This window comes from Alligator mississippiensis, chromosome 3 (assembly GCF_030867095.1).
Source record: "Alligator mississippiensis isolate rAllMis1 chromosome 3, rAllMis1, whole genome shotgun sequence".
Classification (NCBI taxonomy): domain Eukaryota; kingdom Metazoa; phylum Chordata; order Crocodylia; family Alligatoridae; genus Alligator; species Alligator mississippiensis.
The window spans coordinates 273,605,218-273,621,764 of record NC_081826.1 but is presented as its reverse complement, the minus strand read 5'-3'; the positions used below and the strand labels follow the sequence as shown (position 1 = coordinate 273,621,764).

The 16,547-nt window shown below is 41.9% G+C and overlaps 2 long non-coding RNA genes across 2 annotated transcripts in view; one reads left to right on the top strand and one right to left on the bottom strand.

Moving 5' to 3' along the window:
- Window positions 1-2,804, bottom strand: part of LOC132249626 (uncharacterized) — a 55,478-nt gene extending 52,674 nt beyond the window's left edge. The window contains exon 1 of the long non-coding RNA XR_009461137.1: window positions 2,724-2,804. This is a non-coding gene — a long non-coding RNA (uncharacterized LOC132249626). The remainder of the gene's footprint in view (window positions 1-2,723) is intronic.
- A 59-nt stretch (window positions 2,805-2,863) lies between these two features.
- LOC132249161 (uncharacterized) lies at window positions 2,864-12,145 on the top strand. The gene is made up of 3 exons (XR_009460569.1): window positions 2,864-3,172; window positions 9,323-9,381; window positions 11,919-12,145. It is a non-coding gene; the product is annotated as an uncharacterized LOC132249161 (long non-coding RNA).
- The last annotated feature ends 4,402 nt before the right edge of the window (window positions 12,146-16,547 follow it).

Genomic DNA, 16,547 nt, shown 5'->3' with positions numbered 1-16,547 from the left:
GGTGCCAGCCATGGGGTGCCAGCCATGGGGCGAGCTTGTAAGCCACCTCCTCTGCCAGCCTGGGCCCCATGCTGGCTCAGAGCTCACCCATTGGGGCTGCATGAGGTGGCAGCAGCTGCAGCCCCCTGCTTGCCATGCCAGGCAATGTTGGCTGCTGCTGCCCACCCGGAACTCGTGTGCTGGGCAGCACACAGGCGGCAGTGGCAAACACTGCCCAGCGTGGCAAGTGGGGGGGCCACAGCTGCTGTCGATGGGTGAGGCTGGAGCTGGTGTGGGGCCCAGGCTGGCAGCAGGGCCAGGTTAGAAGCTGATGCTGAGCCCGGGGGGGTGGGGAAAGTGGCCCCTCGCCTACCTCGTGCCTGGTGTCCTGTGCTGCAGCCACTTTCAGCCCACCTGGGGCTGCCTGTACCTGCTCCAGACAGACCTGCATGGGCTGCGAGTGGCTGCAGCAGGGAGCACTAGCCATGGGGTGGGCGAGGGGCCGCTTTCCTCCATGCTAGGAAGGAGCAGGGAAGGACCCAGGGAAAAGCTGAGCACAGGGGATATAGGAGGACAAACAAGATATGGTCTGTCTTCTTTTATGTTATGAATGCAAGCCAGTGGTTAACAAAACATGCACCATGCCAGATTTGATTAGGGAAGCCCCAAAGTTTACATGTGTGACTGTGACTTAGATGTTTGATACTGCAAGAACAGTTCTGTCTCACCACCTTCAACAGCATATTCTGTTAATAAATAATGGGTGTTTATACACATACTTTTGTCTGCTTTGACATATCAGAAATCTAGATCATGCCAGATTAATCGAGTCTGCTCTGCACGTGAGCTGACGTGCCTGGCGCTATGTCACATATGCATGGCGGTGCATGTGCATTTGAACATGCGGTGGTGTACATTTGAACTAAAACACCTTTGATGTGTTTTAGTTCAAAAGTGAACCGCTGCCATTTTCTTAGCTCAGACGTGAATTTTGCTGTGAATACAAATGTATGCACCACAGTCCCCGAGCACTTTGAAAAATGCTTGGCGCTGCGGCGGAAGCATGTGTACAAAAATCCAAGGAAAGTTATTTGAAAAGATGGTATAACTTGACATCAAGAAATCTACCCTAAAAAGGTATGGTAATTTATCTCCCTTTGGTTTTTGAGTCTGGGATAGAGTTAAGAATGGGTGAGTTCTTGTATATGAACTGTCCTTGTGCATCACAGGTCCCAACATGAACTGAAAACTTTCCTCACTAGAATTCAATAGAATTCTCTGAGGCTGGGAACAACTTAAGAATCTACGCACGTGCTTGAGTTCACTTGGTAGTCTCCACCGTGTCCCCAGATTACCTCCTACCTATTCACAGTTTTTTTGTAGCTCTCACTGAATTTGTTTATGATTCATGAGATAGGTAGGTGTCAGGAAAATCTTTAGCTATTAGCCAACTGCAGATTCTCTCTCTACCAGCTGGAAGATATTGGACAGGTGTCACAGAGCAGCCTCTGAAGGAGCTGCTTGCTTTGGCCTTGTCTGGCCTCTGCAGGTACCCCTTAAAACCAGCCCAGGCATGGGTTCTAGTGCAGGTGGGTAGCCCAGGCTTTCTCCCACCCCCAGATCCTGGCCTTTTGGTTTCTCACTTTCCCTGGTACTCCATGACTGACTCAATTAGCGAGCATCTGGTTTTGCTTCTGAGTGAAGGGATTTACCTCCTGTTGGGGAGACCCAGTGCAACCTTAAGTTTTCAGCAGCAAAACAAACAATCTCTTCAGTAAAGGGGTTTAATGGGGCCAATGCCACCCAGCCTCTGCCCCTACTACCAATGGGTTTAAGCAGTCCCTCTGTCTCCAGTCCAGCCCACACAGTGTTGAGCACCCCAAAGTTACACAGCTGTTCCCCTTTCAGACTTTCTAGGTCCCGAGCTCCAAATATCCAGAGCTGTTCACTCATCTCAATCTCCAGGCTCTCTCTGGAGCCTATTTGTTCAGCCTGCACCGCCCGCTTCCCTCATTGTCATGTTTATCTCCATCTCCTCTAGACATATCACTTTTAATTGATATGCCCACAAAGCTATTCAATACTATATCAGTGCTAAAGGACCCCCTTGTCTTATTCCTTAGGTAGGCAGATCTTTTTCTTCACTGTTTCTTCAATCCATTCCTTCCTACTGTATATATTAGCCAGGGGGAAACCAAGGCATACAACATCATTGCAAAAAACATAGTTTACACAGAAATATATTACAATAAAACCTGTAGTACATCACAGCAGGTCACTAGCTCAGGAAGGTATAGTGGCTACAAAGGTTTAGAAGGCACCTTCTGAGTCTTCTGGAAGGTCAATAGAGAGAAGTGAGATAGGTGTAGAACGGCCAGAAGTAAAATGATGGGAAAGAAGTGAATGACATCCTGAACCCCAATCTTGCAGTGTATAAGTCCTCCCCAACTACACTGTGAGAAGATGGGAGGCCCAGAAATGTGCTGAAACAGCTTTGTGCTTAGACTCACCACAAGGGCCTTCCAAAAATGTGAGGTGAGGATAGTGGGCAGTAGGGCCGTGCGAAGCTTCAGTAGCTGATTTAATTTGGTGGAGATTTGGCCTGAGTCAGTGGCCGAATCTCTGAATCTGAATTGAATCAGGAGACTTTTTAATCTCTGAATCAAATCAGAACCCTTCAAATCGATTCGGAGAGATTTGACAATTTAGACATAGACACAGCTTTCAAAGTTTTTTCTACATACCTCAAGGTACAAGGCAGCTTGTGAATGCTGCGATGGTGGGGCGGATGGAGCATCCCACAGGAGCATGGGGGGCGAGGGGTACCCAACACGCTCGGCAGCAAACCCGGAAGTGGACCAGAAGCACTTCCGGTTCACTTCCGGGTCTGCTGGGGAGTGCGCAGGCCCGCTGCCCCTGCGCTCCCCTGGCACCAGCGACTGGTGCCTCCTGGGTCTGGGGAGGTACCTGCGGTCCCCCCATGGCAGATTGCTGAGCCAGAGGATGTGCGGGGGCGGGGGTGGTGGGGCCCAGCATGCTCAGTGGTGGACCCGGAAGGGGACTGGAAGTAGTTCCAGTCTGCTTCCAGGTTCGCCACTGAGCATGCAGCACCCCCGCCCCCCCACATGCTCCTGTGGGACGCTCCATTTGCCCCAGCATCACAGCTTTCACAAGCCATGCCTGGTACCTCGAGGTATGTAGAAAAAACATTTAAAGCTGTGTCTATGCCCGAATTGCTGAGTCTCCAAATCAGCATCAAATTTTCAGATTCGGATTCAGCCGAATTGAATTGGGACAGTGATCTGAATCAACAAATCAAATCATTGTCCCCAATTTGGGCTGAATCTGAATTGAATACAGCCTATTTCTCATACCCCTAGTAGGCAGGTCTGAGACAGAAGATTTCTGGGACCTGTCTATATTGTCAATGTCAACTGAAGATTTTACAATAACAATGAGGAACATCTTAGGTGGATGTAGTCTGTAATTTTCTTAAACAAGACTCTTTTTGGGTGACTCTGGGTGCATCTACACATGCAATTAATGCAACACAATAAATCCTGGACCTATTTGAGCTAGAGGAAACTGCTACCAGGCACAGCATCTACACGTGTGCCCAGAATGGCAGTAGTTTGAGCCAGGGTGGAGCAGCCCCAGGTTGGCAGGGAGCTTGGGAGTTCCCCGGGCTCTGGGTAGTGAAGCCAGGCTGGGGCATGAGTGCGATGAGAGGGTGGAGCTGTGTAGCTATGTGACAGGGAGCCCCTGACCTTTAGGAGTCTTGTCCCAAGCAATCCCTGTCACCATCTACATGTGCGTTTCAGCACAGTTACTTACTCTGCCGTAAGATAGTACTGTCCCCGACTACCTTATGACCGAGTTAATGAGTTTATTGTGCCCTAATACTGGTGCATGTGTAGATGGTGATGCTTTACTGCAGAACTAATTAGTCTATTCCACAGTGAAGTGCACATGTAGATGCACCTATAGATTTAATCCCTGTATTCAGTTATGCTTTGGGTTTGATGGTGAAATTAAGATTGTAGATTAGAAAGATGAATATTTTATTCATATTGTGAGCTAGTTGCAATTATCTGAAATTTGTAGCTATGACCAATATCTCCTATGTTGATGAATCTCTTGTGGTGATCTACCAGTGGGAAACTTCTGTATTCTTGACTGATCACTCTACTGATGCCTAAGTAGGACTTTAACATTTTTGACTTCAACTGTCTTTATTTCATTGGGTTTATTTAAATCTACAAATGCCCAACAATGTGAGCTCTGTATTTTATCTTTCACTGAAAAAAAAGTAGTTAAAAAAATCACTTGCAATTGCATAGCAGTTATATAAGCTTTCAAGGAGATTTAAGCTTTGTGGGATGTTTGAAAGGTATTAACAAATAATTTTTCTGAGCTAAAGGAAGAGAAAAATAATAGATAAAAATCAACATTTCAAATGGCTAACTTAATGGCCTATAATTCAAAACTAGATTTATAGATTTTCTTCAGATTTTGTGGGCACAACTACATGAGACATATACTATGCATTGATTAATTGGCTGCACAGAAAACATCTTGGCATTTACATGTGCTCTCCTATTAGCCTGGAGTAAGCTAATTTAAAAAACTCCGCAGCAGCGCGCATGTAGATGCTTCCCTGGCTGGCTGGGGCATGAGCGTGTGGGGGCTACCTGATGGCTAGCCCAGCAGTGAAGCACCCTTGTGCCCCAGCCAGCCCCTCCACAGCATGTTGGGCTAGGGGGAGCAGCCTGGGGCTGGCAGGCTGACCCCTGGGCCACCCTGCCACCTGGAACTGCTCCGACCTGGCTCAACATGCTGTACTTCTAGGCGCACATTCAAACGGCAATAAATGCTGGAGTTTATTGCTCCAGAATTTATTGCTCCCAGGCACACATTTAAACAGTGTGCTTGGGAGCAATAAACTCCAGCAAATAAACTCCGGAGTTTAGTGCTTCACATTAATTGCACATGTAGATGTGTCCTGTGAAGATATTCTTCATATACTTAAGAATATGGAAAATTTCAGATAACTGATCTCTATGTCAAAATTACCGGGAAATTTGTGAGGAAGGCATTACAAGAGGGCTTTGTAATTGAAGGTATTTGCAACCTTGACAGAGGCTACTGTATCTGCTTAATAATAAGGATCTTCTTACAAATATTCTACTGATAATCTAGAACATCAATATTAATTTCTTCCTTTAAAGAAGGACAAAAAAAAAAATCTAGGATGGTGATCCCATTGGAGTTTTGTGTTTTGTGAACCTCTCACATTATTTTGGGGTTTACAGACCTAATCTGACCATGTTGACTTTCAACCTCTAATTTAAACCACTTGCTTTCCAAGAGTGATCTGGGGCAAGAGTTAGAAATGACCAGGTACATAAACTGATACTTGTGTGATCCCTGAGAATGTTAATCTAGGATGGTATATACATCCTTGTGAAAGTCTGGTCATCAGGTTATTAATAAAAACATGTATTTTTATCTAAATAAAATTATAGACCCTTTATTAGGGAAAAGGGACAGGATTTTATGTTAAAGTCAGCACTTGGTACCATTAAAGTTCTGTTCAAGTTGGTCACTATATTTTTTCACTCTATATGCTCTCTGTGGGCATGTCCAGATGAGTGCGATTGTGTGGTATGTGGTGCTGCAAACATGTCTGCAGCACCATATACTGCAGAGTCTGGTGTTCTCCATGCTGCAAGGGCACACTGCCCAAGTGCGTGCTGTGCCAGGTTTTTTTTCCATGGGTTTTTTTGACCCCTGGATATCCAGGGGTAAAAAAAAAATGCAGAAAGGAAAACTGGAGCAACGCCCGCTCAGGCAGCGCACGCTGCTAAAAAACAGAGCCAGGCCATGCGGAGCCACACTCTGCTGCCAGCCAGGCTCTGCTCGGCAAAGTTGGCATGGCTGCAGCCCTGGGAAGCCCCATGACCCCAGGTAAGGCTGATGGGACCAGCTCAGTGCTGGCCCCAGCCTTCCCTACCCCATCTGGGGCAACTTGCTGCATGGCAAAGCGTGTGTGGCACGGGCATTCCCTGGGGACAAGTAGTGGTGGTGCAGGGTGCACTGCTGCTACTTGTGCGTGGACAAGTTTGGTTCCCTGGGGTTGTCTGGACACACCCTATGAGCCATTTTTACTTTCCTGTTCAGTGGATTTTCCCCCTGCTTATTTTCAGTCTCTCTTGAAAAGAGATTAATAAATTTGAAGTCAGGCTTCCAAACCTACATTGTTTGGGTGAGCTCAGAATTAAAAAATAAATCCATCTTTCCTTAGAAAAAACACAAAGTACTGGACCCACTGATTTAGTTCATGCAGTGTTGTCTGCAAGATCAAGACTTGTCAGTGAGCACTGAACACAGGCTGTTTCCAGATGCAATAATGGTTACCAACTTAATTTGTTTAGGTCTTAACCTTTTCCATTCCCATCTGGGCTAAGTTATCTTTCAGGTTTAGACCTTTTTCAAGTTGTTTTTTTCCATTCTCAGTCTGTGGCTTTTTCTTGTCTGGGAGGTAGGACATACAGTAATAGAAACAAATCCTTAATTAGAGATTACAGCTAATGATATCTTCAGTGCAAGAAAGGGATGCATGGAAATAATGGGCCAGTGCTTTCATGTACTATTATACTAATAGTTTCTTATTAGTTAAAACCTTAAATACTGTGTGTTGGTTTCTCATAAACTTGAAAACAATTTCTTACTTTAATGTTAGATTGCTGTGTAAGCTGATGACCCATTAAAACCATTTACTGATATACAGTTTTTAATTTAGCCAAACCCAAATGGTTAAATTATTGAGTGTGTTTTCAGCTCATGAAAGAATCAACCAGCAATTTGACTGAAGCCGCAATATGCCTCATCATTCAAAAGCAGAGAGGACAAGAGTACCAATTAGCCCTGTTGTTACTGAGACACTGAATAACAATCTAACCTCAGGTAGACGTCTTGCAAACTTTGGGCCTAGACAGCACACTTTTCCTGGCCTCTTCATATCAGGACAGTGTTATTTTTTGCAAGCTCAGAAAACAGCCTATATTTCCCATCTGTTTTTTACAATTAGTTTTGAAATGATCAAAAATAAAAAAGATGGGAGTGTTGTGCTCCACCCTGTTATATCTGGAACAGCAATGTAAATATTGTTTAAATAATTACTCGTTTAAACTCCTGTAATGATATTGGTTAAATGGCTAACCAATAACACATATCTAGCACCTTTGTCTTGAGACTAGTCCCCTCTCCACTCTCTCCTCATTCACCCTTCCTCCCTCCCTCCTAAGTCAGCAGTGCAGTGAAGGCAGAGATGCATGCTGCGACTAGCTGCCTTCCTGGGGCACTGCTGCTTCTTCCCTTCCCTCCCCTTCCCTTCCCTTCTGGACTGTGTCTGGCACTAAACATTAACTGCAATGCATTGATGATATAAATATACTTACCATTGAATCATTTAACCATTTAAACTTTCACATCTCTAATCTGGAACCAGATCACTTTGGCATTATAGCCATATTGCCTCCATATATTCTGAAAGCAGTTTTGAGAGAAGAATAAGACAGAAAGAATAAACAGAAATGTATGTAGTTATTCAGCAAGCTGGTGCATCCAGTATACCAGCAATCTACTTCTCCTACATACCAGGCTATTTTGAAAATTACTCCATGGCCAACAAGTGTTGTCAGAGGAAACAGTAGCCAATTTATTATTTTAATCAGAATAATATACTTTATCTTTAAACCGGAGCTGTCCAACTGGTGGCCTATGGGTTCATGTGGTCCATGAGGGGTTAAGTTGTGGCCACTAGGGTCCTACTCAGTCCCCTTCGTTACTTCAGCAGCAACAGCAGCTGAGGGCTCTGGGCTCCCCCACGCCTCCTCTGACTGCTGCTTCCTGCTCTGCCCCAGGGAGAAAGGTAGTGCCATGCTGCGTGGGGAATGTAATGTGGATGCAAGACTGTGTGGTTGGGGGAGGAAAGGTGGGAGGAAGAAGATACTTGCACATCCCAGGGGCCTATGGCTTGCTCTGGTATGGCCTGTGTGGTGTGCAGCCCTTGCTAGTGCAGGCCATGGGGGGGTGTGGCCCCTGGCTGCTTGGAAGTTGGACAGCACTGTTTTTAAACAATTATTTATGGCATAGTTCAGTAGAGGTATATAGAAAGTATAAAGGTTTTATAGAAATTAGTCTTAAAGGTGATAAAAATTAGTAGAATTTTTGAATCGTCCCAGAGTCTATAACAGGGATAATATTTTGTATTAAATTGTATATATTGGATCATAAATACTATGTACAGATAATTATTTTATATTTGATTTTATAGGAATTTTCCATAAATTATTCAAGACTTTCATATATGTGTTTCCATTCCCAACACATTTTTTTATTTAGGGTGCTTATTTCCAGATGCTCCGTCCGAACAGTCTACAACAGATATGTCAATCTGATTTCAGTTTATGTAGTCACTTGCCTGAATCATAGTTCCAGGTGATTTTGCTACCTCCTACTGATGCCTGCCTTTTAGCATTGACCCTCTTGTTAACAAAATAGGCAGATTATTTTGCAGTTCATTTGGAACAGAAGACATTAGACCAAATGTTACCCTTTAGGCAATGCTTCATTTCCAACATTTAACGTAACTACAGCTAACAGCTATTTATGACATCAAACAAGAGCCTTTGTTACCTGTGTACTACTTTTTATTTACTGTTTTAGATAAATTAAATGCACATACCTTTCAGATATTTTTCTTAAAACTTTCTAATACAGTCTTGATTTCAGAAATTATTTTTTTTAAATCAAGAACTGCTAAAGTGTACAACACTTGTTTTTACTATTTATTTGTAGAGAAGGCATGCTCATTGGACTATATTCTCAACTGGTGTACATCAGCATAGCTCTATTAAAGTCAGTGTTGCTGTATTAATGTATATGTATTATTTCACCATTACACTCTGGACTCTGACACCTTATTTACTCCAAGCTGCTTAAGATTGTAACCTTTTCAAGCCTGGGTTTGCCTATTCAGGATGTTTGTATTGCATTTGGTGCAATGGGACTCTGGCCTCTGGGCCCTATCGATTTATAAAGAACTAGTATTTACTTGAACCAGGTATTTTTTTCTTAGTACATATTCTCGTATATGGTCCTCTCTAACATATATATTCTACTTCAACCTGTTATTAGCTTTAACTACTGGATGAATTCCAGTGGGCTGTTATGCAGGCAGTTAGACTAGATAATGTTTATTATTACAGTTCAGGGGTGAGTTGTACTTTTGTCTTCTCCTTTCTAGCCTTACATTCTGTACATATGTGAATTTATCCAGGTTGCTAGAGCAAGATTTTAGAATACCCGTGGAGTCCAGATCCCAGATTCAAAAGCAGGGTTAGTAAAATTTTTCTGTTTAAACTTTTCTCAGAAAACTAAATTATTTTTTTCACAAGAAGTGTCTGCTTTCTTCAACATTCTTCTCTTCTTTGGCCGCAGATGTTTTTGGTACCAAATATTTTTGGTTTTAGGATGACTATTACTTACCTGAGGTGGACGATAAAAAAAAAAAAAAATGTGAAAAAAAATCCCATTTTCCAACATGCTCTCTCCACAAAGTAATTTCATAGTAAATCAAAAAATGGCAATGCCAAGTTTTATTACAGCATGTTTGATGCAATGCTGAGGCTGAAATCTCGCACCCCATCATGAAATACCCCACAATGTAAACACGTACCTGGCACTGAGCCCAGGAGAGTCTCGCACTCGGGCACAGTCCCAAGGAGCCCAACTGTGGCTGATGCACATTTAGCCAGGGTTCCTCATGCCCTATGTTTTGGCACAGCCCCATGGATCCTGACCTTGGCTCCCACATACCCAGCCAGGGACTCCCATGCCCCCATGCTAAGTTACAGCCCCAGAGAGCCCAACCCTGGCTCTGGGACACCTAGCCAGGGATCCCCATACCCACGTGATTGGACACAGTCCCATGGAGCCTGACCCTGGCTCCTGCACACCACATCTCAGTGGCCAGAGCCAGGTACCCTGCCACCCAGACCCCAGCATGGATTCCCCCCGCCTCAAGCTAGAGTTGGTGTGGGCAGCTTGCCTCTCTGGTGGGTTGAGATGGCAGGGACACAACATGGGGACTTTGTCTGTATGGAATCAACCCTGTGACCTCTGCAGCTTGACTACTGCTGGCAGGTACCCAGACCATATGCACCTGGGGTGCTGCAAGGCTTTTTGTCTTGCAGCTACAGGGTCCTGGACTACTATTGGGGTGGGGGATGTGTATGTTGGAACATGCTTGCCTGTGCCTGGCAGCAAATTTGGGGTGGCCTGGGGGCTCCAGCAGTCTGGGGAGCCCACAGAGAATACTGGGAAGCATGCAGGAGGTCCCTTAACCTGTAGGCCTTGGCCAGTGAAGGCAACCTACTTGCTTCCCTCACCAAGGGGTGAATGTATATACTGTTGCTACCCATCTTACCTAGGTCACTTACAGAAAACCATGTAACTTAGATTGATTCCACTTCAGGGTTTTTTTAATGTCTGTATGTAGCCTTGTAGAGTGTTATCATGTTTCTTTTAGATCTCCTCTTTGCTAGACTAAACTAACACTATTCTTTCAACTTTCACTCAAAGGTTATATTTTCTAAATCTATTATTGTTCTTGTAGCTCTTTTCTGGACCCGCTATCTTAAAGAGTAGTACCCCAATGAGGCTTGACCAGTACTAATTAATTACCTCCAGTGTGTTTCTTGCTGGACTTCTCCTAAAAAACAATCTAGAATGACATTAACCTTTTTTTTTTGTACATCTGTCACTTTGTTGACTCATATTCAGCTGTGGTTCACTGTAACTTCTAACTTTTCAATGGTATTGTCTAAATTCACTATTTTGTTTTTATGCATTTGATTTCTCCTTCCTTAGGGCAGTCCTCTGAAATTGCTTTTCCCCCTGAATTTCATCTTCCTGATTTCAGACCATTTTATCACTTTCCCAAGATTATTTTGAAAGCTAAATCTATCCTCCACAATGCTTGCAATCCCTTTGGACTTTGTATAATTTGCAAGTTTTACTGTACTCATTATCCAAGTCATAAATAAAAATAATAATACTAGAATAGAAAAGATCCCTCTGTCACCCCACAAGATACATTCTCCCAGTTTGACAGCAAAGTATGAACAGCTATTCTTAGAGAACAATTTTCAGTAAGTTACTAGTATCAAAATATGTAAGAGACAATTTTTTTGTGGGTGATATCCTTTATTAGACCAACTGAAATATGCTTTGGGTATCACAGTACCCTTCCTCAGGGCAAGTACCATGATAATCGGAAGCTTGTTTAAGTCTATCCCAACCACGCAGGTGGTCCAATAAACTATATCACCCACAAAAATCCTTGCCTTTTGCATATTTTCTGGACAGTCATAGCTACAGTGCCACTTTAATACTAGTGTCAAAATGGTATTCTCATCTATATATTTTATCAGGTTGCTTATAAGAATGTTATGTGGGATTGTGTTGAAAGATTTGCTTAAGTGAAGACTTATTGTGAACTGTTATATCCCCGTTATCTGATAGGCTGATTTGTCAGGCATTTAAGTCCTTTAGAGTTTGACTATAGTTAATGTTGCAGAAGGCAGGGTAGACATGCACTTTATAGACTAACTAAATAAGATACATAGGGAGTGAAAGCTTTTGAGAACTCGACCACTTTATCATGCTCATATAGTTAATATTTTATATGTATACACACACACACAGTTAATATTGTCATTGTTTCTACTCTAAATCCCTGTTTTCAGGGAATTATGATATTCTGAAAAATATGGTCTCCAGCTGACAGCACAGAAACAGTCAAACCAGCGGTACAATTGTTTTAATTGTATTTGAAAAGAAAAACCTACTTAATTTTCTTTTTTAAATTACAGAGTCCAAAAAAAGGAGGGAGGAGAGGAGGAAGAAGTTACTGCTTTCAGATGTTCTTCTACACTTTTGTAACTCAAACATTGCTATCTTCCTCAGACTAAAATATTGTAGCATTCCCAGCCCTGTGCAGTTGTTGTAGACTTGTACTTTCAGGGACGTTGGAAATAAACATTTCAAATAACTAAATGGATCGTTTTGGAAAAGTTGCTCCTGAATATGTTTAGTCACAATTTATGCAACCAAAAATATAGACAGTTTTAAAACTATAATGTGGAATTTTGTACTAACTCATATAATAATAAACTGCAAATAGGGTATGCATTAGAAGATTGCTAGTATACTGCTTCAGTGTGTTGGGAGACTTAAGACTGAATACTTTCCTCTGCTGCCAAAGTATTTTAATAACATTCTGTTGCACACAGTAGCATGACCAACTGCATCTAGAGTTGCAGTTCAGAAACTAGGAGTTGCAACTTCAGGTGGCATCAAGGCACATACAAGTGAGTTTGCAAGCTCCTTAGAAATTCAATTTCTAGTGGAGGTCACAATCTTAAAATGAAGCCATGATCCCAGAAAGTTTGGGACCCAGTTACATGGAGTTTGACTGGACATGAACAATTTCATTAAAAAAACACAAAACATTTTTTTGGGAGTTTCATATAATGGATCCCTCAGCACTCTGCAAGCATATGGTATTTTCTTACATACATTATTCAGCTTTCCCCTCAAAATCAGCCTGGCCAAAATTCAGTACATGTATCAAACAGGGAAGCCAATTTCCTGACTGAGATAAAAGCACCCTGCTTTGCTTCCTGCTGCACAGTGAAGCAGTTGTTGCATTGCATTGAGGCAGCTGAGGGAGTCAGTTGTCTAAATAGCCCATTGCTCTTCACTCCAGAAGCAGGAACAATTGCATTTCCTTTTTAAAGGCCTTGATGGTCTCGTAACCAAGCTAACTTTTCTTAGGGCAATTTTCTGTTTGCTAGGTTTTCCTGGTCTCTCCTTATTTTACAGCCTTGGAGACTTTTTAACTCTTTTCAAAACCATTGATCCACCTGTTGGGTACCTGTACATGAGCACAGAGGCTGCTCTGATGCACTGGAACAGACCCAATTAATCGAGTCTGCTGGAGTATGGCAGTGCCATGCTCCAGCAGCCTCCTGTGTTTCATGTATCACCGTCCCCGCTCCTAAAATTGGTTGCGGGACTCTTGAACTAAAGCTTGTTGAGCGAGCTTTAATTCAAGTGCCCCTGCCACCATGTTTAAGCATGGGGATGCTGATACAGGAGACACAGCAGTGCTTTAATTAGAGTGGCTCTCAGAGCCGCTCTAATTAAAGCGCTGCCTCCCCACCCCCAGAGCACACGTAAAAGTGCCCATTCAAATTAGTCTTCAGCAGCAGCTAGGTTTTTAGTATTAGTTAAGCAGAAAGGGGAGGGTGAAACAATTGAAGATTAGGCTCTTTTCATGCCCTATGCTACGTACCTCTGGAAAAATCCTTTTTTTCCCTTCATTGTGCCTTTTACAAACAAGCTGCATGTATTCTAGGATGTATTCTAGGATTCTAGGATGTATGTGAGCAAATATGGTAGTTACTGGTAGAAGAATAAGAAAAAAAGGTTCTTCATTACTTTGAATATATCCATTCATTTTTCTGTTCTCTTCTTCATTGAAACTTTCCTGGATTATTTTGACTCTAATTCCTTTCATGGCCTGTGTTTTAAAAAGCAGTTTGTGCCATAGCAGCCTTTTACAATATAATAAAAACTGGTTTGGGCTCCTTCAAGTATTTACCACAGGCTTTACTTCATGCAAATAAGCAATCCCAGTGAACACTGCATGTCTATTCACAGGCATAGGAAAAAGAATGCACAGGAAGGATCAGGGTCTTGATTTTCACAATAGGAATATTCTTAGAAATGGCTAGATGTCCAGAAACTGGTTAAAGGTTACCATGGTACTTTGGAAGGTGATTTATAATGGTCCTCTTGGAACTGTTTGTCTCCTTATATTTATAGTCAGCTAAATCTGGTAAATTTTTCAGCTAAAGCATATATATATAAAAAATCTGGTAAGTTTTTCAGCTAAAGCATATATATATATAGAGAGAGAGAGAGAGAGAGAAACTTTTAATCTTTATTCTCCAAATAATTGTTTCCTGTTTGTGCCTGCTTTTTCAAAAGTATTGAGTAATCTGAAATTTCCAGTGATGGGCTTGAATGTTCATCACTTTTCAAAATTAGGCTACTTATATATGCACATCAATGGGAATGAAGAAGCTACATTAATGGAATCCTTTTTAAAAAAAAGCTTCAAAATTTTCTTGATCTGGTTCTTCATTACCTTGTGGGTCAGACTGAGGCATAGGCATTCAAGCTGGAGATCTATCTAGCGGAGACATTTTGGCTAGGTACAGACATTCAAAAAGCTCAAGGCAGAATTGATCCAAGTTACGTGGTTTTCAAGAAGCACTGTAGTTTCTATTGGTAGCAAACAGCATACATGGTTATCCTTTGGTAGTGGGGAAGCTATTCTTAGACTTGCGTTCTGCCATTTTTAAACCAGTCTATGTGTGCCAAACTTCTGCTCTATTATGGGTGTAGACCAGCTGTGTGTGCTGAACTTCAGTTCTGTTATGGGGACAGACTGATTTCCAATCACTTATACAGGTAAAAGTATAATGTCTGTACCTGGCCCTTCATGGTTGTGCCTGGTTATACTGTTTATACTGTTTGCTGTGAACACATTATTCACCCTAGGGAAAGTTAAAAATAATGAGCAGTTTTTAACGTGCAACAAACCAACTTCTGGATAACAAAGGAAAGATTTATCTCCTGGTCTACCTAACCACAATCTTTTTTTGTAAAATACGTAACTCACACGTGCTGCTTACTTTGAGGGTAGTGAATGCCCAGTAGCATAACATTTTATTTTAATATGAAGAAGCTGTAGAATAAAAAGCTAGATTTAGTACTCGGAGCTCTGTTCTGCCATAACTACAAACATTCTTCAATCATTTTATGCTAATATAAATCATGTCAGAATTGTATTTTGCACCCCTGAATTTTTAAAATGCAAGATTATCTGACAGGGACTCTTCAGTAATTTATTGTGGAAACCTGTGGAAATCTCAAGGAAAGATCAGTTTATGCAGCTATACAGTTGTGATGTCTCTGGTTTCCGTGTAGAGCATCTTTAAGTTTTCAAGACAATTTTGTGTGTGCAAAACTGACAGACTTTTTAATGTTAGGGTAAACGCAAGAGACAGAAACACAAGCACACAGTTCTCTGACCTGGAGACTTCTTTTTTGTTTGCTGATTTTATTGTATTCCTTCATGTAAGGTAAGTCAGTTTAGGTGATCAGTTCAGATCATTACCTTGTATACATCGGCAGATTTATCAGTGAAGTGAATAGAGCTGTGACTTATATTGTTGAGGATCTGGCTGACAGCATGTAGTTTCACTGTTACAACTTTCAGATCCTAAACAAAACCAACTTTTGGATTTTAAGCAAAAGGCAGTTTAATAAAAAAGACCCGTTATTGTATTAGTAATATGAAAAGTATGAATACAAAAGCTGGAACAAGTGTTTTCCAAACTATTTGCCACAAATGTAGTTTGTTTAGTTTGTAATTTTATGCCTAGCTAACAAAACAAAAAAGCTGTTATAAGAACAAAGCCATGACAGAACATTTTTTTAGGAGTTCAGCATGGAGCTGCGAAAAAAAAATCTTGAATGCATTTTCCAACTGTGACTCAAAAGTTAACATTATTGAATGCAATAACCCCAGAGCAGCAACAAAAACAGTACTCACTAAATGTAAAAAGAATAATTTTAATATATACAAAATATAATTTCAGTTAGAAGGTAGTAATAGCCATAAACATGTTTTATGGCGTTAGGAATAAAATATTTTCTAGTAATCTCTTTTTACTATTTTAATCCTTAGAGGTCTGGTCTAAAGTTTATTGGAGTTAATGGGAATCTTTCTGATGGCTTCTTCAACAGGCTGTGGTTGAGGACAAAATAATAGCATAATTCATATTGCCAGTGAAAGCTTAAATGAATACCTTCTATTTACATAAGCATGACATTTCTAATCTCTGAAAGGTATTATTCAAACAAACTTATCTAATACACACAGAAACCCAGGACCCTCAGTATAGAAGTATTCTACTTGAACTAACATAGTTGTCAGTGGGTGTGCCTACATGAAACATTTACTGCAAGTTGACTAATTAGCTCCACAGTAAAACGTTACCATCTATACATCCAGTGGCATTAGGATGGAGTAAACTAATTCACTCTGCCATAGGATAGTACTGTCAGACACAAGTACTATCTTACGATGTAGTTATTTACTCAGCTGCAATGCAAATATAGACACTGATGGGGCTGGCTAGGGCACAAATGTGCTTCAGTGCGGGGGCTCCCTGCCACCTTGCTCCTACACTGAAGCACTCTCATGCCCCAGCCAGCCTCTCCACAGCCTGTTGAACAGGGTCATAGCAGCCCTGGGCTGGCAGGCTGACCCCTGTGGCTTCCTGCCATCTGGGGCTGCTCTGCCCTGGCTCAATGTGTTTTAATCCTGGGCGCATGTACAAACACAGTGCCTGGGAGCAGCAAAA